This window comes from Hypanus sabinus, chromosome 5 (assembly GCF_030144855.1).
Source record: "Hypanus sabinus isolate sHypSab1 chromosome 5, sHypSab1.hap1, whole genome shotgun sequence".
Lineage (NCBI taxonomy): Eukaryota > Metazoa > Chordata > Chondrichthyes > Myliobatiformes > Dasyatidae > Hypanus > Hypanus sabinus.
In genome coordinates this window covers 146,923,356-146,945,052 of record NC_082710.1, presented here as the reverse complement: position 1 = coordinate 146,945,052, position 21,697 = coordinate 146,923,356, and the positions used below count along the sequence as shown (strand labels likewise).

General features: G+C 54.0%; 1 protein-coding gene across 2 annotated transcripts in view; it reads right to left on the bottom strand.

The window, feature by feature from the left end:
* The window catches only part of LOC132394426 (collagen alpha-6(IV) chain-like), a 177,402-nt gene that overhangs the window by 153,821 nt on the left and 1,884 nt on the right, over nt 1-21,697 (bottom strand). Inside the window, exon 1 of one of the 2 annotated variants that reach the window (XM_059970564.1) lies at nt 4,087-4,108. The exons of the other annotated variant lie outside the window; for it this stretch is intronic. The gene's annotated coding sequence lies outside the window, so the exon portion shown is untranslated. Of the gene's footprint in view, nt 1-4,086; nt 4,109-21,697 lie in introns of those variants that run through there. 2 annotated transcript variants of the gene reach the window in all.

Sequence of the window (21,697 nt, the reverse complement as noted above, 5' to 3'; positions counted from 1 at the left end):
TTGCTGTGATGGCTTCCACGGCCCAATAGATTGGTGAAGACTCAGAGTCGTAATTTCCATCAGCCAGTCCTTACACCCCTTTTCCAGTTGTCCTATATCCCCTTTTAACCTTAGACAGCCTTTCAGTGTCCGCTTTTCCATCAATCATGGTGTCATCAGCAAACTGACTGGTCATGCCACCTCCATTCTTACCCAAATTGTTCGCATATATGACAACTGCACCAAGCTTTGCAGTCAAATGCCTCCAATCTGCAAAAGAGCTTTCCATGACCACTGCTGCCTCCTAACGGCAAGTCAGTTTTGTATCTAATTGGCTGGATCATCATGGATCCCATATGTTCTAACCTTCTGGGCCTAAAGCCCACACAGATAATACCTACTGTGCTGCCCTCTTCACTCCTCTTTGTCTACTCTTCCTATTTTTGTCTCCTCCCAATTCCCCTGTTAAGCATACACTTGTATCCCCAGTGCTCTTTGCACCACTTTCTGAAACAAGCCTACTATTTTCTATAATCCATACTTGGATACCCCCACACCACTTATGAAGCCTGCCCTAGCCCATCCTTAATGCTCAAGGCGTAGAACTTCCCTCATCCTTAAACTGGAGTTCACTTGTGCTTCCCACCCAAATCATTCTATGAGCTCATTCAACCGATCCCCTGGTCTGGCGTCACCTAACAAATGAGTAAGTTGCATTGATTCCAGCTTAAAGCTCAAAGTAGATTTATTATCAATGTACATATATGACAGCATCTACTACCCAGGAATTCAATTTCTTGTGGGCATTCACAGTAAATAGAAAGAAACACAACAGAACCAATGAAAAACCACATATGGCAGAGATGGACAAACAGCAACGAGCAAAAGACAACAAACTATGCAAATACTATCATCCCCTCAAAACTAATCAGTAAGCTTCAAGACCTTGTCCTCAATACCTCCTTGTGCAATTGGATCCTGGATTTCCTCATTTGCAGACCCCAAACTGTTTGGATTGTCAACATCTCCTCCACAATCTCCATCAGCACTGGGGCATCACAAGGTTTTGTGCTTAGACCTCTGCTCTAATCGCTTGACACATATAGGTGTGTGGCTAAGCACAGCTCCTGTTGTAGGCTGAATCAAAGGTGGTGATGAATCAGCATATAGGAGGGGGACTGAAAATCCTGCTGAGTGGTGTCACAACTACAACCTCTCACTCAATGTCAGAAAGACCAAAGAGATGATTATTAACTTCGGGAGGAAGAAAGTGAAGGTCCATGAGCCAGTCCTCCTCGGGGGATCAGAGATAGAGAGGGTCAGCAACTTTAGATTCTTTGGTTTTATCATTTCAGTAGAACTATGAAGACAGTGCAATTATGAAGAAAGCATGGCAGCATCTCTACTTCCTTAGGAGTCTGCAAAGATTCGGCATGACTTTATAATTTTGACTAACTTCTGTAGATGGGTGGTGGAGAGTATATTAACTGGTTACATCACAGCCTGGTATGGAAACACCAATGCCCTTGAACAGAAAATCCTGCAAAAAGTAGTCGATATGGCCCAGTCCATCACTGGTAAAGCCCACCCCACCACAGCATACATCTACACGGAGTGTTGTTGCAGGAAAGTAGCACCCAACAACAGGGACATCCACCAGCCAGAACATTCTCTCTTCTCACTGCTGCCATCAGGAAGAAGATATAGGAGCCTCAGGACTCACACCACCAGGTTCAGGACCAGTTATTACCCCTCAACCATCAGGCCCCTGAACCAGAGTGGATAACTTCACTTGCCCTATCACTAAACTGTTCCCTCAACCCACAGACTCACTTTCAAGGACTCTACATCTCATTTCTCAGTATTTATTGTTTGTTTATTTGTTTGAATTGAATCGACTTTATTTCTTACATCCTTCACATACATGAGGAGTAAAAATCTTTACGTTACGTCTCTGTATGAATATGCAATGTGAGAATTATTGTAATTTGTAATAAATAGTATGTACAGTAAGATATGCAACAGAACAGTTAATATAGCTGAGAAATACAATTGTATCAGTGTGAATTAATCAGTCTGGTGGAAGAAGCTGTCCCGGAGCTTGTTGGTCCTGGCATTTATTCTGCTGTACCGCTTCCCGGATGGTAGCAGCTGGAACAGTTTGTGGTTGGGGTGACTTGGATCCCCAATGATCATTCAGGCCCTTTTTACACACCTGTCACTGTAACTGTCCTGAATCATGGGAAGTTCACATCCACAGAGGCACTGGGCTGTCCGCACCACTCTCTGCAGGGTCCTGTGAATACGGGAGGCGCAGTTCCCATACCAGGCAGAGATGCAGCCAGTCAGGATGCTCTCAGTTGTGTCTCTGTAGAAAGTCCTTAGGATTTGGGGACTCATGCCAAACTTATTCAACCACCTGAGGTGAAAGAGGTGCTGTTGTGCTTTTCTCACCACACAGCCCAGTTTGTGATCTTTTGCACACTAGATCTCCATCTTGTTGACACGGTCTTTCAGTAATTCTATCATGGTTAGTAGATTTATTGAGTATACCCAAAAGAAAATGAATTTCAGGGTTGTATATACTGGCAGATATGTACTTTGATAATAAATTTACTTTTAATTTTCGAACTTTGAAGAAAATAATAATACATAAATAAATAAGCAATAAATATTGAGAATACAAGTTGTAGGTCATGAGTCTATTGGTGAGAAATCAGGTCACTGATCTGTCACCAGTCTCAGAGATACTCCTCACACCACATTGCACTCTACCCTATCAAAAGCTACTTCTGTTTTTAAGCTTTAGAGAGTGGCTTTCATGTTTCCAAACCATGGTCCCACATGTCCTCAAGGTGAGGCCACTGTGTGGGACACGTTATGGAAAGTGAGCTTCAGAAACTATTAACCTCACCAATACTTCCTGGCCCTGACTGGAATTAATTAATGATTCCACGTGTTGGAATCCCAGCAAGGACGGACAATTGCATAAGCTCACTCTGCTTCAGTCTATGCTGTTCCACACTGAAAATTAGGAAGAGCTTTAATGGAGTAATTTCACAAACAACCTTGGGTCACCTTGAACTGAACCAAGATCCACAATACTGGACTTGGGACCCAATTATTACGGAATCATCCTGTCGGTGGCCCCTCGCTCAGTCCAATATTCCTGATAGACTACTCCGTGGTAAGCCCTGACCTCTCAGCTGTGGGTCGAAAGGTTGCGAATTCAAACCCCAGTCTAGAGTCCCCCAGCAAACAGAATTGATATGGCATGAGTCTGTCAGAGTGGCTGATAACCAAAGGCTTCCCGTGCTTTCTTAGGTGGGCGTGTAGATGATGTAATGCAAGAAACAACATCCCTGCCTTTCATGTTGATCTTTGCTTCAAGTTGGCTACCCTGTCTCCTGCCAGGTATCGTACACTTAACTGGAACTCAATTGCTTCCCAGGTGAAATAGGGATACATCTGAGTTGTGGCACCACACAGTCGCCTTCAAAAACTCCTTCAGAGCATTTCAGCATCATTTGAAACCCCACCCTCTGTCCCTCTCCGTATGGCCCTCAGCATCCTCCAGGCATGACGTGAATCTGCGGTGGGGTTTGGGGGTGGGGGCTGGAGTGAGAGTAAGGGTCTGCATTGGGGTTCCTCTGTCCCTTCACATTCACTCCTACATCCCAGGCAATCTTCCTCGACATGCGTGGGCAGCTGGAAAGATTGTCAGAGGGCTAATGGTGAATCAGGTTAGAGCGGAAGAGGAGGAACCATAGGGAAGAGGAGTATGGAAGCAGGGAGAGGGTTGTCACCAGTGAATAGACCTGGCCAAATGTGCAAAGGGAAGGAAGGGGGGAGGCAAGGGAGCAGCAGTTCATGGAGGGGAGTCCCACCGGGCACCTGAGGAAGAATTTGCTGGACCTCAGCCTACAGCTGTACATTTCAGATTGGATCAATACTATTTTCCATGGCCTGTGTCTCCATGGAAACCCCAAAAAAGTCACTGCACCAACATATATACACAAGGAACTCAGAAATATCTCTGCTTTGTGTTGGCTGAATGAACTCATGGGATTAGATTTCAAATCACTAAAGAAACACCTTTGGAATTACATGGATTGGACTGTGCAGAATGAGGCCATTCAACCCATCTTCTCCAGACTGTTTTCCATGCTGTACCTGGGCCTTTCACCAGCCTCTTCAGTCAGATCTCAATGAGGGGTCCTCGAGGGAGGAATGATGATAACAGAAGGAATTTTACATTCAAAGGGAGGCAATTTATTCATAAGCCAGAATCTTGGACTTACTGTAAATAAAACCAGTTATTTAGTGAATGCAGTATATTGACAACTTAAATTAGAAAACAGGTTAAAATCAGAGAGTAAAGAGACAAAGCAAATTTTCAGCACTTAGAATTTTTTATACATTCACAAGAAGAGTGAACATCCCAAACTCATGAAGGAGGACAAGGATGGTATTAAACTTAATCAAAGGTTGTAATTCTGCCAAGGGCGTGGTGAGCTGAAGGATCTGCAGAAATTCAGAACACATCCAAGAGGCCAAAAAGTTGATGGAAACAAGAAAGATTATGAGAGGGAAGTCAGAGGAATATAAAGTAAGGCTGTGGGAGCTTTTAAACCTATATATGAAGGGATTATTAAAATTACATGTGAAATTGACAAGAGGATTACAATGGCCAGTAAAGATGTGTCTGAGGCATCGTATCTGTCACCTTAGTGAGAGATGCAGAAACAGAGTTTAATCGTCGGATTTAAAGTAGGGCAGGCAAGGACCTGAAGTCATTAATGTTACTGAAGAGGAACGACTGAAGAAAGAGCTGCTAGAACTGGACAGCATGATCAAGGACACGGTGGGGGAAGAATGCCAAAAGGGAGAGAGAGCAGCTACACGTGGTAACCTAACATTCCCTATGGTGCTTGAGGGAATGTGGGCTCAGACCAGCCTGTGACATTCTGATCTGCTACCACTCTCTGTGTTTTCCCCCTTACACCCATCCCTGCTCCTCACATCCACTGGGGTTAGAACAGAGACAGGACAGGCTAAAACCACTTTGCTTTGAAGATGTATATAAAATTGTAAGGGACATGGAAAAAGTGAGCAGCCAAAGCCAGGGTAGAGTCTAAAACTAGAGGGCATTGCTTTAAGGCAGGAGGGAAAAGGTTTAAAGGGGACCTGAGGGTCAAGTTTTTCCAGACAGAGAATGGTGGATATATGGAATGAGTTACCAGAAGAGGTAGTAGAGGTGTGTGCAATTACACAGTTACATGGATAGTAAAGGCTTAGACACCATAGGCAAATGTTATCATGCATATGGCAATGATAGAACCCGAATGCGGAGGAAAGACAGGCTGGAATGTAGAGATGGTGACCAGAGTCATACGAATTCACAAGAATTCCAGTAGAATATCAATGGCTTGGCCGAGCGACACCATGAGGCATAACATTCTCAAAACTAGGACACCACAATTAGTGCTAATCAGGCATCCACTTAAATAATACCAGTATCATAGAATCCCCAAGCCCATCAAAATAAGCTTAACAAGTTTAAACAGAAAGCACCAGGAGACCACATGTCAAAGGAACTCTGAATGACTAACAACTCTCTTTAAACAACAATTAACCCGTTCAGGTGCCCTGAAAACATCGGAATCCCATGCTCTTCGCTGCCCTGGAACTAGATCAGTTCAGCACCTTGGTTAGCATGGATATGTTGAGCTGAAGGGCCTGTTTCTGTACTGTATAACAATATGGAGTCAGAAGTGTACACAGAGATGAGAAAATCTGCAGATGTGGAAAGCAAAGCCACACACACAAAATGCTGGAAGAATTCAGCAGGCCGGGCAGCATCAATGGAAAAGAGTAAACAGTCAACATTTTGGGCTGAGACCCCTCATTGGAACTGGGGAAAAAAAAAGAAAAGTTGGAGCAAGAGGTTGGCATGCGGAGAGGAAGAAGACAAGGTGGTAGGTGAAAGGTGAGACCGGGAGAGGAGGAGGGGTGAAGTAAAGATCTGGGAAGCTGATAGGTGAAAGAGATAACGGACTGGAGAAGGCAGAATCTGATAGGAGAAGACCATGGAAGAAAGGGAAGGGGGAGGAGCACCAGAGGGAGGTGATGGACAGGTAAGGGGATGAGGTGAGAGAGGGTAATGGGATAGGAATGGGAATGGTGAAGTGGGGGATAATTACTGGAAGTTCAAGAAATTGATGTTCGTGCCATCAGGTTGGAGGCTCCCCAGACAGAATACAAGGTGGTGTTTCCTCCAACCCAAGTTTCGAAGCAGAACAAGTGCCGTACCGGCCTCTACACCTCCTCCCTCACTACCACTCGGGGCCCAAACAGTCCTTCCAGGTGAGACGACACTTCACCTGGGAGTCTGTTGGGGTCATCTACTGTATCCGGTGCTCCCGGTGTGGCCTCCTGTATATCGATGATGCCTGACATAGATTGGGAGACCACTTTGCAACAGCTTATATTCCATCCAGGTAGTCTTCACCTGACAGCATGAACATCAATTTTTTTTTCTAAGTGCAATCGTGAACAATAACCAGATCAGAAATGCTGATCAAGTCAACTGGTTCCCAAAGAGATCTCTGATAGGCCGATCAGACGGTTCACCGCTGCTCAGTGATAGATCACAAAAAAAATCATATGAATAATTAAGCAAGTAGATAGAACAGGCACAAGGGTCACTAGCAGTGTAGCCCAGAAACACACCTGAACAGTGTGACAGAGGTTTGTGCTATGCATGACCTGATCTGAAAGCATCAAGTTGACTCATAACAGATCGTGTTCACGGTGGAACAGCTTGGTCAAGGATGGGGTGATCGGCACAGATGGACAAATTAAACCTCCACTACCCCAAACCTCTGGTAATTGCCCTGCTCCCCTTCACCATTCTAATCCCATTTCCCTCTCTCACCTCATCTCCCTACCTGTCCAACACCACCCTCTCTCCTCCCCTTTCCCTATCGTTCATTGTCTTCTACCATCTCGTATCAGATTCCCCCTTCCTCCAGCCCTTTATCTCTTTCACCAATCAACTTCCCAGCTCTTTACTTCACCCTGCCCCCTCTCCTGGTTTCACCTATCACCTTCCTCCCCTCTCCCCGCCTTCTTGCTCTAACTTCTCATCTTTTTTTCAGTCCTGATGAAGGATCTTGGCCTGATATGTCGACTGTTTACTCTTTTCCACGGATGCTACCTGGCCTGCTGAGTCACTCCCATTGTGTATGCAGTCCACGATTAGCCTGTTCACTGATGCTGTAATCACTTGTGGAAACAGGCCCATTGTTTGTTTGCTATCTCGGTACCCTGAACAAACAATGGAGAGTAGATAATGTATTTCTGCTTCCTCCTGACATCCCCACCAGCACAGGAGCCAATCTACAGTCAGTCTGACATAGTGCATGTGACTTTGGCAACCGACTGAGAGCAGTGGATACAGCAAACACTAGAGCAGCTGTGGTATTGAAGGCCACAATCCAGAGTTAGCTCTGCCTCTAGCCAGTCCACTTACAACACTGGCATCCACCCAACCATGTGGAAACCGCAAGACTTGTTCACAAGCTGCAGCACAAACCCAGTCTGGTCCGACAGGTTCACTCTCAATATTCAGGGTGATGGGGGCGGGGGGGGGGGGGAAGGTCACTGACGGACCTAGCAGCGCTTTTTCTCAATAACCTGCTCAGCAATGTCCAGTCTCGGCATCTGCAGAGCCACTCAACTCCAAGCCAGATCACAATCCAGGTCATCGGTCAGAGCCACGCTCCTGTGGTGAGGGGAGGTTGACTGCCCTCCCCACCCAGGCAACCCTAGATGGAATGTGGGATCGAGGGGCACTGGTAAATCTAAAATCAGTGGGCTTTGGGTAAGCACTTCAGTGATTAGGGCCAAAGCTTGTAGAAAAAAGATAGTTGCGACCATTGGAGGTCAAACATCACAGTCGTAGAACATCACCATCGGAGGTGCTCAGGGCTGTACCCCAGACTCCAGACCCAGAACATCACCATCGGAGGTGCTCAGGGCTGTACCCCAGACTCCAGACCCAGAACATCACCATCGGAGGTGCTCAGGGCTGTACCCCAGACTCCAGACCCAGAACATCACCATCAGAGGTGCTCAGGGCTGTACCCCAGACTCCAGACCCAGAACAACACCATCAGAGGTGCTCAGGGCTGTACCCCAGACTCCAGACCCAGAACATCACCATGGGAGGTGCTCAGGGCTGTACCCCAGACTCCAGACCCAGAACATCACCATCGGAGGTGCTCAGGGCTGTACCCCAGACTCCAGTCCCAGAACATCACCATGGGAGGTGCTCAGGGCTGTACCCCAGACTCCAGACCCAGAACATCACCATGGGAGGTGCTCAGGGCTGTACCCCAGACTCCAGACCCAGAACATCACCATGGGAGGTGCTCAGGGCTGTACCCCAGACTCCAGACCCAGAACATCACCATCGGAGGTGCTCAGGGCTGTACCCCAGACTCCAGTCCCAGAACATCACCATCGGAGGTGCTCAGGGCTGTACCCCAGACTCCAGACCCAGAACATCACCATCGGAGGTGCTCAGGGCTGTACCCCAGACTCCAGTCCCAGAACATCACCATCGGAGGTGCTCAGGGCTGTACCCCAGACTCCAGACCCAGAACATCACCATGGGAGGTGCTCAGGGCTGTACCCCAGACTCCAGACCCAGAACATCACCATCGGAGGTGCTCAGGGCTGTACCCCAGACTCCAGACCCAGAACATCACCATCGGAGGTGCTCAGGGCTGTACCCCAGACTCCAGACCCAGAACATCACCATCGGAGGTGCTCAGGGCTGTACCCCAGACTCCAGACCCAGAACATCACCATCGGAGGTGCTCAGGGCTGTACCCCAGACTCCAGACCCAGAACATCACCATCAGAGGTGCTCAGGGCTGTACCCCAGACTCCAGACCCAGAACATCACCATGGGAGGTGCTCAGGGCTGTACCGCAGACTCCAGACCCAGAACATCACCATCGGAGGTGCTCAGGGCTGTACCCCAGACTCCAGTCCCAGAACATCACCATGGGAGGTGCTCAGAGCTGTACCCCAGACTCCAGACCCAGAACATCACCATGGGAGGTGCTCAGGGCTGTACCCCAGACTCCAGACCCAGAACATCACCATCGGAGGTGCTCCGGGCTGTACCCCAGACTCCAGACCCAGAACATCACCATCGGAGGTGCTCAGGGCTGTACCCCAGACTCCAGACCCAGAACAACACCATCGGAGGTGCTCAGGGCTGTACCCCAGACTCCAGACCCAGAACATCACCATGGGAGGTGCTCAGGGCTGTACCCCAGACTCCAGTCCCAGAACATCACCTTTGGAGGTGCTCAGGGCTGTACCCCAGACTCCAGACCCAGAACATCACCATCGGAGGTGCTCAGGGCTGTACCCCAGACTCCAGACCCAGAACATCACCGTGGTAGGTGCTCAGGGCTGTACCCCAGACTCCAGTCCCAGAACATCACCATGGGAGGTGCTCAGGGCTGTACCCCAGACTCCAGACCCAGAACATCACCATGGGAGGTGCTCAGGGCTGTACCCCAGACTCCAGACCCAGAACATCACCATCGGAGGTGCTCAGGGCTGTACCCCAGACTCCAGTCCCAGAACATCACCATCGGAGGTGCTCAGGGCTGTACCCCAGACTCCAGACCCAGAACATCACCATCGGATGTGCTCAGGGCTGTACCCCAGACTCCAGTCCCAGAACATCACCATCGGAGGTGCTCAGGGCTGTACCCCAGACTCCAGACCCAGAACATCACCATGGGAGGTGCTCAGGGCTGTACCCCAGACTCCAGACCCAGAACATCACCATCGGAGGTGCTCGGGGCTGTACCCCAGACTCCAGTCCCAGAACATCACCATCGGAGGTGCTCAGGGCTGTACCCCAGACTCCAGACCCAGAACATCACCATCGGAGGTGCTCAGGGCTGTACCCCAGACTCCAGTCCCAGAACATCACCATCGGAGGTGCTCAGGGCTGTACCCCAGACTCCAGACCCAGAACAACACCATCAGAGGTGCTCAGGGCTGTACCCCAGACTCCAGACCCAGAACATCACCATCGGAGGTGCTCAGGGCTGTACCCCAGACTCCAGACCCAGAACATCACCATCGGAGGTGCTCAGGGCTGTACCCCAGACTCCAGACCCAGAACATCACCATCGGAGGTGCTCAGGGCTGTACCCCAGACTCCAGACCCAGAACATCACCATCGGAGGTGCTCAGGGCTGTACCCCAGACTCCAGTCCCAGAACATCACCATGGGAGGTGCTCAGGGCTGTACCCCAGACTCCAGTCCCAGAACATCACCATCGGAGGTGCTCAGGGCTGTACCCCAGACTCCAGTCCCAGAACATCACCATCGGAGGTGCTCAGGGCTGTACCCCAGACTCCAGACCCAGAACATCATCATCGGAGGTGCTCAGGGCTGTACCCCAGACTCCAGTCCCAGAACATCACCATCGGAGGTGCTCAGGGCTGTACCCCAGACTCCAGACCCAGAACAACACCATCAGAGGTGCTCAGGGCTGTACCCCAGACTCCAGACCCAGAACATCACCATGGGAGGTGCTCAGGGCTGTACCCCAGACTCCAGTCCCAGAACATCACCATCGGAGGTACTCAGGGCTGTACCCCAGACTCCAGACCCATAACATCACCATCGGAGGTGCTCAGGGCTGTACCCCAGACTCCAGACCCAGAACATCACCATGGGAGGTGCTCAGGGCTGTACCCCAGACTCCAGTCCCAGAACATCACCATCGGAGGTGCTCAGGGCTGTACCCCAGACTCCAGACCCAGAACATCATCATCGGAGGTGCTCAGGGCTGTACCCCAGACTCCAGACCCAGAACATCACCATCGGAGGTGCTCAGGGCTGTACCCCAGACTCCAGACCCAGAACATCACCATCGGAGGTGCTCAGGGATGTACCCCAGACTCCAGACCCAGAACATCACCATCGGAGGTGCTCAGGGCTGTACCCCAGACTCCAGACCCAGAACATCATCATCGGAGGTGCTCAGGGCTGTACCCCAGACTCCAGACCCAGAACATCACCATCGGAGGTGCTCAGGGCTGTACCCCAGACTCCAGTCCCAGAACATCACCATCGGAGGTGCTCAGGGCTGTACCCCAGACTCCAGACCCAGAACATCACCATCGGAGGTGCTCAGGGCTGTACCCCAGACTCCAGACCCAGAACATCACCATCGGAGGTGCTCAGGGCTGTACCCCAGACTCCAGTCCCAGAACATCACCATCGGAGGTGCTCAGGGCTGTACCCCAGACTCCAGTCCCAGAACATCACCATCGGAGGTGCTCAGGGCTGTACCCCAGACTCCAGACCCAGAACAACACCATCAGAGGTGCTCAGGGCTGTACCCCAGACTCCAGACCCAGAACATCACCATCGGAGGTGCTCAGGGCTGTACCCCAGACTCCAGACCCAGAACATCACCATCGGAGGTGCTCAGGGCTGTACCCCAGACTCCAGACCCAGAACATCACCATCGGAGGTGCTCAGGGCTGTACCCCAGACTCCAGACCCAGAACATCACCATCGGAGGTGCTCAGGGCTGTACCCCAGACTCCAGTCCCAGAACATCACCATGGGAGGTGCTCAGGGCTGTACCCCAGACTCCAGTCCCAGAACATCACCATCGGAGGTGCTCAGGGCTGTACCCCAGACTCCAGTCCCAGAACATCACCATCGGAGGTGCTCAGGGCTGTACCCCAGACTCCAGACCCAGAACATCATCATCGGAGGTGCTCAGGGCTGTACCCCAGACTCCAGTCCCAGAACATCACCATCGGAGGTGCTCAGGGCTGTACCCCAGACTCCAGACCCAGAACAACACCATCAGAGGTGCTCAGGGCTGTACCCCAGACTCCAGACCCAGAACATCACCATGGGAGGTGCTCAGGGCTGTACCCCAGACTCCAGTCCCAGAACATCACCATCGGAGGTACTCAGGGCTGTACCCCAGACTCCAGACCCATAACATCACCATCGGAGGTGCTCAGGGCTGTACCCCAGACTCCAGACCCAGAACATCACCATGGGAGGTGCTCAGGGCTGTACCCCAGACTCCAGTCCCAGAACATCACCATCGGAGGTGCTCAGGGCTGTACCCCAGACTCCAGACCCAGAACATCATCATCGGAGGTGCTCAGGGCTGTACCCCAGACTCCAGACCCAGAACATCACCATCGGAGGTGCTCAGGGCTGTACCCCAGACTCCAGACCCAGAACATCACCATCGGAGGTGCTCAGGGATGTACCCCAGACTCCAGACCCAGAACATCACCATCGGAGGTGCTCAGGGCTGTACCCCAGACTCCAGACCCAGAACATCATCATCGGAGGTGCTCAGGGCTGTACCCCAGACTCCAGACCCAGAACATCACCATCGGAGGTGCTCAGGGCTGTACCCCAGACTCCAGTCCCAGAACATCACCATCGGAGGTGCTCAGGGCTGTACCCCAGACTCCAGACCCAGAACATCACCATCGGAGGTGCTCAGGGCTGTACCCCAGACTCCAGTCCCAGAACATCACCATCGGAGGTGCTCAGGGCTGTACCCCAGACTCCAGACCCAGAACATCACCATGGGAGGTGCTCAGGGCTGTACCCCAGACTCCAGACCCAGAACATCACCATCGGAGGTGCTCGGGGCTGTACCCCAGACTCCAGTCCCAGAACATCACCATCGGAGGTGCTCAGGGCTGTACCCCAGACTCCAGACCCAGAACATCACCATCGGAGGTGCTCAGGGCTGTACCCCAGACTCCAGTCCCAGAACATCACCATCGGAGGTGCTCAGGGCTGTACCCCAGACTCCAGACCCAGAACAACACCATCAGAGGTGCTCAGGGCTGTACCCCAGACTCCAGACCCAGAACATCACCATCGGAGGTGCTCAGGGCTGTACCCCAGACTCCAGACCCAGAATATCACCATCGGAGGTGCTCAGGGCTGTACCCCAGACTCCAGTCCCAGAACATCACCATGGGAGGTGCTCAGGGCTGTACCCCAGACTCCAGTCCCAGAACATCACCATCGGAGGTGCTCAGGGCTGTACCCCAGACTCCAGTCCCAGAACATCACCATCGGAGGTGCTCAGGGCTGTACCCCAGACTCCAGACCCAGAACATCATCATCGGAGGTGCTCAGGGCTGTACCCCAGACTCCAGTCCCAGAACATCACCATCGGAGGTGCTCAGGGCTGTACCCCAGACTCCAGACCCAGAACAACACCATCAGAGGTGCTCAGGGCTGTACCCCAGACTCCAGACCCAGAACATCACCATGGGAGGTGCTCAGGGCTGTACCCCAGACTCCAGTCCCAGAACATCACCATCGGAGGTACTCAGGGCTGTACCCCAGACTCCAGACCCATAACATCACCATCGGAGGTGCTCAGGGCTGTACCCCAGACTCCAGACCCAGAACATCACCATGGGAGGTGCTCAGGGCTGTACCCCAGACTCCAGTCCCAGAACATCACCATCGGAGGTGCTCAGGGCTGTACCCCAGACTCCAGACCCAGAACATCATCATCGGAGGTGCTCAGGGCTGTACCCCAGACTCCAGACCCAGAACATCACCATCGGAGGTGCTCAGGGCTGTACCCCAGACTCCAGACCCAGAACATCACCATCGGAGGTGCTCAGGGATGTACCCCAGACTCCAGACCCAGAACATCACCGTGGTAGGTGCTCAGGGCTGTACCCCAGACTCCAGACCCAGAACATCACCATGGGAGGTGCTCAGGGCTGTACCCCAGACTCCAGACCCAGAACATCACCATCGGAGGTGCTCAGGGCTGTACCCCAGCCTCCAGTCCCAGAACATCACCGTGGTAGGTGCTCAGGGCTGTCTCCCAGACTCCAGTCCCAGAACATCACCATCGGAGGTACTCAGGGCTGTACCCCAGACTCCAGTCACAGAACATCACCACAGGAGGTGCTCAGGGCTGTACCCCAGACTCCAGTCCCAGAACATCACCTTGGTAGGTGCTCAGGGCTGTACCCCAGACTCCAGACCCAGAACATCACCATGGGAGGTGCTCAGGGCTGTACCCCAGACTCCAGACCCAGAACATCACCATCGGAGGTGCTCAGGGCTGTACCCCAGACTCCAGTCACAGAACATCACCACAGGAGGTGCTCAGGGCTGTACCCCAGACTCCAGTCCCAGAACATCACCATGGGAGGTGCTCAGGGCTGTACCCCAGACTCCAGACCCAGAACATCACCACAGGAGGTGCTCAGGGCTGTACCCCAGACTCCAGTCCCAGAACATCACCTTCGGAGGTGCTCAGGGCTGTACCCCAGACTCCAGACCCAGAACATCACCATGGGAGGTGCTCAGGGCTGTACCCCAGACTCCAGACCCAGAACATCACCATGGGAGGTGCTCAGGGCTGTACCCCAGACTCCAGTCCCAGAACATCACCATCGGAGGTGCTCAGGGCTGTACCCCAGACTCCAGACCCAGAACATCACCATCGGAGGTGCTCAGGGCTGTACCCCAGACTCCAGACCCAGAACATCACCATCGGAGGTGCTCAGGGCTGTACCCCAGACTCCAGACCCAGAACATCACCATGGGAGGTGCTCAGGGCTGTACCCCAGACTCCAGACCCAGAACATCACCATGGGAGGTGCTCAGGGCTGTACCCCAGACTCCAGTCCCAGAACATCACCATCGGAGGTGCTCAGGGCTGTACCCCAGACTCCAGTCCCAGAACATCACCATCGGAGGTGCTCAGGGCTGTACCCCAGACTCCAGACCCAGAACATCATCATCGGAGGTGCTCAGGGCTGTACCCCAGACTCCAGTCCCAGAACATCACCATCGGAGGTGCTCAGGGCTGTACCCCAGACTCCAGACCCAGAACAACACCATCAGAGGTGCTCAGGGCTGTACCCCAGACTCCAGACCCAGAACATCACCATGGGAGGTGCTCAGGGCTGTACCCCAGACTCCAGTCCCAGAACATCACCATCGGAGGTACTCAGGGCTGTACCCCAGACTCCAGACCCATAACATCACCATCGGAGGTGCTCAGGGCTGTACCCCAGACTCCAGACCCAGAACATCACCATGGGAGGTGCTCAGGGCTGTACCCCAGACTCCAGTCCCAGAACATCACCATCGGAGGTGCTCAGGGCTGTACCCCAGACTCCAGACCCAGAACATCATCATCGGAGGTGCTCAGGGCTGTACCCCAGACTCCAGACCCAGAACATCACCATCGGAGGTGCTCAGGGCTGTACCCCAGACTCCAGACCCAGAACATCACCATCGGAGGTGCTCAGGGATGTACCCCAGACTCCAGACCCAGAACATCACCATCGGAGGTGCTCAGGGCTGTACCCCAGACTCCAGACCCAGAACATCATCATCGGAGGTGCTCAGGGCTGTACCCCAGACTCCAGACCCAGAACATCACCATCGGAGGTGCTCAGGGCTGTACCCCAGACTCCAGTCCCAGAACATCACCATCGGAGGTGCTCAGGGCTGTACCCCAGACTCCAGACCCAGAACATCACCATCGGAGGTGCTCAGGGCTGTACCCCAGACTCCAGACCCAGAACATCACCATCGGAGGTGCTCAGGGCTGTACCCCAGACTCCAGTCCCAGAACATCACCATCGGAGGTGCTCAGGGCTGTACCCCAGACTCCAGTCCCAGAACATCACCATCGGAGGTGCTCAGGGCTGTACCCCAGACTCCAGACCCAGAACAACACCATCAGAGGTGCTCAGGGCTGTACCCCAGACTCCAGACCCAGAACATCACCATCGGAGGTGCTCAGGGCTGTACCCCAGACTCCAGACCCAGAACATCACCATCGGAGGTGCTCAGGGCTGTACCCCAGACTCCAGACCCAGAACATCACCATCGGAGGTGCTCAGGGCTGTACCCCAGACTCCAGACCCAGAACATCACCATCGGAGGTGCTCAGGGCTGTACCCCAGACTCCAGTCCCAGAACATCACCATGGGAGGTGCTCAGGGCTGTACCCCAGACTCCAGTCCCAGAACATCACCATCGGAGGTGCTCAGGGCTGTACCCCAGACTCCAGTCCCAGAACATCACCATCGGAGGTGCTCAGGGCTGTACCCCAGACTCCAGACCCAGAACATCATCATCGGAGGTGCTCAGGGCTGTACCCCAGACTCCAGTCCCAGAACATCACCATCGGAGGTGCTCAGGGCTGTACCCCAGACTCCAGACCCAGAACAACACCATCAGAGGTGCTCAGGGCTGTACCCCAGACTCCAGACCCAGAACATCACCATGGGAGGTGCTCAGGGCTGTACCCCAGACTCCAGTCCCAGAACATCACCATCGGAGGTACTCAGGGCTGTACCCCAGACTCCAGACCCATAACATCACCATCGGAGGTGCTCAGGGCTGTACCCCAGACTCCAGACCCAGAACATCACCATGGGAGGTGCTCAGGGCTGTACCCCAGACTCCAGTCCCAGAACATCACCATCGGAGGTGCTCAGGGCTGTACCCCAGACTCCAGACCCAGAACATCATCATCGGAGGTGCTCAGGGCTGTACCCCAGACTCCAGACCCAGAACATCACCATCGGAGGTGCTCAGGGCTGTACCCCAGACTCCAGACCCAGAACATCACCATCGGAGGTGCTCAGGGATGTACCCCAGACTCCAGACCCAGAACATCACCATCGGAGGTGCTCAGGGCTGTACCCCAGACTCCAGACCCAGAACATCATCATCGGAGGTGCTCAGGGCTGTACCCCAGACTCCAGACCCAGAACATCACCATCGGAGGTGCTCAGGGCTGTACCCCAGACTCCAGTCCCAGAACATCACCATCGGAGGTGCTCAGGGCTGTACCCCAGACTCCAGACCCAGAACATCACCATCGGAGGTGCTCAGGGCTGTACCCCAGACTCCAGTCCCAGAACATCACCATCGGAGGTGCTCAGGGCTGTACCCCAGACTCCAGACCCAGAACATCACCATGGGAGGTGCTCAGGGCTGTACCCCAGACTCCAGACCCAGAACATCACCATCGGAGGTGCTCGGGGCTGTACCCCAGACTCCAGTCCCAGAACATCACCATCGGAGGTGCTCAGGGCTGTACCCCAGACTCCAGACCCAGAACATCACCATCGGAGGTGCTCAGGGCTGTACCCCAGACTCCAGTCCCAGAACATCACCATCGGAGGTGCTCAGGGCTGTACCCCAGACTCCAGACCCAGAACAACACCATCAGAGGTGCTCAGGGCTGTACCCCAGACTCCAGACCCAGAACATCACCATCGGAGGTGCTCAGGGCTGTACCCCAGACTCCAGACCCAGAATATCACCATCGGAGGTGCTCAGGGCTGTACCCCAGACTCCAGTCCCAGAACATCACCATGGGAGGTGCTCAGGGCTGTACCCCAGACTCCAGTCCCAGAACATCACCATCGGAGGTGCTCAGGGCTGTACCCCAGACTCCAGTCCCAGAACATCACCATCGGAGGTGCTCAGGGCTGTACCCCAGACTCCAGACCCAGAACATCATCATCGGAGGTGCTCAGGGCTGTACCCCAGACTCCAGTCCCAGAACATCACCATCGGAGGTGCTCAGGGCTGTACCCCAGACTCCAGACCCAGAACAACACCATCAGAGGTGCTCAGGGCTGTACCCCAGACTCCAGACCCAGAACATCACCATGGGAGGTGCTCAGGGCTGTACCCCAGACTCCAGTCCCAGAACATCACCATCGGAGGTACTCAGGGCTGTACCCCAGACTCCAGACCCATAACATCACCATCGGAGGTGCTCAGGGCTGTACCCCAGACTCCAGACCCAGAACATCACCATGGGAGGTGCTCAGGGCTGTACCCCAGACTCCAGTCCCAGAACATCACCATCGGAGGTGCTCAGGGCTGTACCCCAGACTCCAGACCCAGAACATCATCATCGGAGGTGCTCAGGGCTGTACCCCAGACTCCAGACCCAGAACATCACCATCGGAGGTGCTCAGGGCTGTACCCCAGACTCCAGACCCAGAACATCACCATCGGAGGTGCTCAGGGATGTACCCCAGACTCCAGACCCAGAACATCACCGTGGTAGGTGCTCAGGGCTGTACCCCAGACTCCAGACCCAGAACATCACCATGGGAGGTGCTCAGGGCTGTACCCCAGACTCCAGACCCAGAACATCACCATCGGAGGTGCTCAGGGCTGTACCCCAGCCTCCAGTCCCAGAACATCACCGTGGTAGGTGCTCAGGGCTGTCTCCCAGACTCCAGTCCCAGAACATCACCATCGGAGGTACTCAGGGCTGTACCCCAGACTCCAGTCACAGAACATCACCACAGGAGGTGCTCAGGGCTGTACCCCAGACTCCAGTCCCAGAACATCACCTTGGTAGGTGCTCAGGGCTGTACCCCAGACTCCAGACCCAGAACATCACCATGGGAGGTGCTCAGGGCTGTACCCCAGACTCCAGACCCAGAACATCACCATCGGAGGTGCTCAGGGCTGTACCCCAGACTCCAGTCACAGAACATCACCACAGGAGGTGCTCAGGGCTGTACCCCAGACTCCAGTCCCAGAACATCACCATGGGAGGTGCTCAGGGCTGTACCCCAGACTCCAGACCCAGAACATCACCACAGGAGGTGCTCAGGGCTGTACCCCAGACTCCAGTCCCAGAACATCACCTTCGGAGGTGCTCAGGGCTGTACCCCAGACTCCAGACCCAGAACATCACCATGGGAGGTGCTCAGGGCTGTACCCCAGACTCCAGACCCAGAACATCACCATGGGAGGTGCTCAGGGCTGTACCCCAGACTCCAGTCCCAGAACATCACCATCGGAGGTGCTCAGGGCTGTACCCCAGACTCCAGACCCAGAACATCACCATCGGAGGTGCTCAGGGCTGTACCCCAGACTCCAGACCCAGAACATCACCATCGGAGGTGCTCAGGGCTGTACCCCAGACTCCAGACCCAGAACATCACCATGGGAGGTGCTCAGGGCTGTACCCCAGACTCCAGACCCAGAACATCACCATGGGAGGTGCTCAGGGCTGTACCCCAGACTCCAGTCCCAGAACATCACCATGGGAGGTGCTCAGGGCTGTACCCCAGACTCCAGTCCCAGAACATCACCATGGGAGGTGCTCAGGGCTGTACCCCAGACTCCAGTCCCAGAACATCACCACAGGAGGTGCTCAGGGCTGTACCCCAGACTCCAGTCCCAGAACATCACCATCGGAGGTGCTCAGGGCTGTACCCCAGACTTCAGTCCCAGAACATCACAATCAGAGGTGCTCAGGGCTGTACCCCAGACTCCAGACCCAGAACATCACCATCGGAGGTGCTCAGGGCTGTACCCCAGACTCCAGTCCCAGAACATCACAATCAGAGGTGCTCAGGGCTGTACCCCAGACTCCAGACCCAGAACATCACCATCGGAGGTGCTCAGGGCTGTACCCCAGACTCCAGTCCCAGAACATCACAATCAGAGGTGCTCAGGGCTGTACCCCAGACTCCAGACCCAGAACATCACCATCGGAGGTGCTCAGGGCTGTCTCCCAGACTCCAGTCCCAGAACATCACCATCGGAGGTGCTCAGGGCTGTACCCCAGACTCCAGACCCAGAACATCACCATGGTAGGTGCTCAGGGCTGTACCCCAGACTCCAGTCCCAGAACATCACCATCGGAGGTGCTCAGGGCTGTACCCCAGACTCCAGTCCCAGAACATCACCATCGGAGGTGCTCAGGGCTGTACCCCAGACTCCAGTCCCAGAACATCACCATGGGAGGTGCTCAGGGCTGTACCCCAGACTCCAGTCCCAGAACATCACCATGGGAGGTGCTCAGGGCTGTACCCCAGACTCCAGTCCCAGAACATCACCATGGGAGGTGCTCAGGGCTGTCTCCCAGACTCCAGCCCCAGAACATCACCATGGGAGGTGCTCAGGGCTGTACCCCAGACTCCAGTCCCAGAACATCACCATCGGAGGTGCTCAGGGCTGTACCCCAGACTCCAGACCCAGAACATCACCACAGGAGGTGCTCAGGGCTGTACCCCAGACTCCAGTCCCAGAACATCACCATCGGAGGTGCTCAGGGCTGTACCCCAGACTCCAGACCCGGAACATCACCATCGGAGGTGCTCAGGGCTGTACCCCAGACTCCAGACCCAGAACATCACCATCAGAGGTGCTCAGGGCTGTACCCCAGACTCCAGACCCAGAACATCACCATCGGAGGTGCTCAGGGCTGTACCCCAGACTCCAGACCCAGAACATCACCATCGGAGGTGCTCAGGGCTGTACCCCAGACTCCAGACCCAGAACATCACCATCGGAGGTGCTCAGGGCTGTACCCCAGACTCCAGTCCCAGAACATCACCATGGGAGGTGCTCAGGGCTGTACCCCAGACTCCAGTCCCAGAACATCACCATCGGAGGTGCTCAGGGCTGTACCCCAGACTCCAGTCCCAGAACATCACCTTGGTAGGTGCTCAGGGCTGTACCCCAGACTCCAGTCCCAGAACATCACCATCGGAGGTGCTCAGGGCTGTACCCCAGACTCCAGACCCAGAACATCACCATCGGAGGTGCTCAGGGCTGTACCCCAGACTCCAGACCCAGAACATCACCATGGGAGGTGCTCAGGGCTGTACCCCAGACTCCAGACCCAGAACATCACCATCGGAGGTGCTCAGGGCTGTACCCCAGACTCCAGTCCCAGAACATCACCATCGGAGGTGCTCAGGGCTGTACCCCAGACTCCAGTCCCAGAACATCACCATGGGAGGTGCTCAGGGCTGTACCCCAGACTCCAGACCCAGAACATCACCATGGGAGGTGCTCAGGGCTGTACCCCAGACTCCAGACCCAGAACATCACCATCGGAGGTGCTCAGGGCTGTACCCCAGACTCCAGACCCAGAACATCACCATCGGAGGTGCTCAGGGCTGTACCCCAGCCCCAGTCATTCTCAGCTGCATTATTCCATCATAAGATCAGGCACGAGAATGTCCATTCCTCCCAGACTTGCAGCCTTGGTCATAAATCAGGGCGTATGTTCTAGGTAAAGAAGAACCCAAACTACAGGCTCCCTTCAGCATCACACAAATATTCCAGACGTGAAAGATTATCACCCTGTCGTTAACCACTGGGTCTCAATGTCAGAACTCCTTCCCCAAAGCCATCAACAGGAAGACAGCTCAAGGCCAGGGTCACCAGCATCCTCAAGGGATGGATAACAACAGCTGGACTTGCTGGTGATAAGTTTAAGCTATACAAAAAAAAATCATCACTGTCACGTGATCACACTCATATGATGATTGGGTGAACTGCATGTCACATGATGAAAATGTCACCTGGACAGGACACCAGATTCTGTAGATGCTGCCTGACCTGCTGAGTTCCTCCAGTATCTTGTGTGTCGCTCACTTGGCCAGGCATTGCTTGGGAAAATGTCATGTGACCAAACTTCCATTGGGATATGGCGATTGCATCCACTCGTTAACACGTCATTCCTCAGTGATTCCTGATCTGGGCTGTGGGCTAGCCTGGACAGAGAGCAATGGGCTGAAGGGATGTTGACCAGGAAACCGGCTGTGTGATTGATAATGCTGATGAAAGGGG